The sequence below is a fragment of the Schistocerca piceifrons genome, chromosome 1, assembly GCF_021461385.2.
Source record: "Schistocerca piceifrons isolate TAMUIC-IGC-003096 chromosome 1, iqSchPice1.1, whole genome shotgun sequence".
Lineage (NCBI taxonomy): Eukaryota > Metazoa > Arthropoda > Insecta > Orthoptera > Acrididae > Schistocerca > Schistocerca piceifrons.
In genome coordinates, this window is record NC_060138.1 from 800,060,026 (window position 1) to 800,062,505 (window position 2,480).

Sequence of the window (2,480 nt, forward strand, 5' to 3'; positions counted from 1 at the left end):
TATTTTCATCAAAATAAGTTAAGAAAAACATATTTATAAAACAATAATGTATTCTGCTAGCGTCATTCATCGTAAAGGTTACTGTAATAGTCTTCTTCAAATAATCTGAACTAATATTCCTATTGATGTAAATCTGTATAGTTTTTTCTGGAACGACCATAAAAAAGCCATTTTCTGAAAAACGCCCAAAAACATTTGTGACTTCTAACCATACAACCAGAGACATGATGTAAGTAGAGATTTCCACTTCACAGATGTAGTTGAAATTATTCTTCTGTTGGAAAGGATCGTACATCGCAGTCACTTCCACAGATAAAAACATAGCTGTAGATTGTGCGTGGTGTGAAAGAGAGTAACATAGATTCTATAGCAATATTCAACAATAAGAACATGAGAAAGTAGTAGTACAGAAATGTTTCTACAAATGGCAGGAAGCATACTGTAAATACAAGCAGCGCAGACCAGGGTCAACCCATATAATTTATTTAGATGACACTATTCTACTTTTTTGGCAGAGTACATTTTGTGACGAGCATTCGTAACAAGTTAAGAACTCCCACTTAAACCTTGATCTCTTGTCTCGTGTACAGAATGCAGCCAGTTCTGAAATCTGTATAAACGTCAGAGACTGACTGAAACGTTTCGGCTTACCACTCGTTGCCTCGGCTACAAATATCCAGAGCAAGTCAGAAACAACCCACAACATAGTTATTGCAGGAAAAGTTCCCTCGTTTTGCACCTTATGCTCTGTCACAGCTGGAGATCCTCCACATTGAATTATATTCAGTCTTCGGAGTTTTATTCTATAAGACATGAGACGTGCAGCAAACTGAAGAAACATTATGTATTAATTAAACACAGTCTCGTATTGTAGAAGGTTGTGGCAGAAAATCAGCTGTGTACATTTTAAATAAACACCTCTTTATCTCAAGTAATTTAGGGATATCACGGAATACCTATATCCGTAAAGCCCTATAGGGAGTTAAGTCTGTTCATTTCTCACACAGTCAGCTTTTAGAAACGTATGAGATGTAATGAAACCAATCCGCTTCTGTTGCGGACCGGTTATAGTAAGTGAGCCATTTGTTAAAATTCTGATAATGAGAATTACAGTTTTTGGAAGAGGCGCTAGATTAATTGGTGTACTAACACCTAAAATGCAATAAGTATTATTTGTTTCGTAGAGAGAAAGTTGCGGCAGCAATGAATGGTGCTAACTGAAGTTAGGTGTGCTGTCTCCTTCAAGCAGTCACTATGGTTCAAGGAGTATATTGATTTAAGTACTGGAAAGACGTCATCTGCGAAAAATGATTTCGAAAACGGCTTTTATAAACTGATGAGTAATGCAGTTTTCGGCAAGACATGGAAAATTTGAGAAACCATGGCGAAACTTTCATCAGGTCAGATTGGGACAGGCCTTATGACATATGGAAGTGCATCGCCAGACCAAATTTCAAATGGATCACTATCTTCAACAAGAACTTAGTTGCTGTGGAGATGTCGAAGACTGCAGTAGGATTCACAGAATCTGTCTATGTTAGGATGTGCATACTAGTCCTGTCCAAATTCTACAGGTACCGATTCTATTATGAGTTTGCTAATCCTCATTTCACTGATCCTAAGTTCCTTTACATGGATACCGATAGCTTCATCAATTGTGTGAAGGACTACAATCCATATTAACTATTGAGGTGTCATGGTGAAGAATGTGACATGTCTTTATACAGCCAATAGTTCTTATGGCATTGTTCCACAGGACAAGAAGTTTTTTGGCCTAACGAAAGACGAGGTGAATGGGTCACCGACTGTGGAGTTTGTGGGTCTAAGATCTAAGATTTATGCATGTCATATATTGGAAGGCGTCACCCAAAGGTGGGCAGAGGTTTGTGCGTTGTGCAGTATCAAGGGCCTCAAGACTGTAGACTGTCTGCCGTGGCTGTACAGAGGTGTTCAAGGCGCTCCACTGCAACCGTTGCACGTGATGCAGAAAACTAGCATTCAGTCTCAAGAGCATGTACTCCGTGCTGCAGTCTATAGTTGTCTTGTTGGCTCGTGATGATAAACGAGTCATTTGTGACAACGGGATTGAAAGTCACCCATGCTCATACTATTCGCCTGACGAATAAGAGAAAGAGTGAGAGCATGTGTGTATGAATATGGAACAGTATGTCTCATTTATCAAAGTGTAAATATTTTAGTGCAAATGTGCATGTTTGTGTGTAAATAAATATATCCACATCATATATGGTTTTTGTCAATGTTGTGCACTATGTCCATCTGTAAATATTCGTCCACTTTGTGTGTGTACAGAGTAAACAGTTCCTGTAAATAGTCTAGTGTTTAAATTTCATGTGCTGCCAACCATCCAGTCTGATTAGTTTTTAGTGCAGATAGATCCCAGTCCATCTAGAAAATATTCTCAGTCTGGACTACTATGCCCTGGAAAATTGATAAAAATATTCTCAACCAGTGCTGCTGTG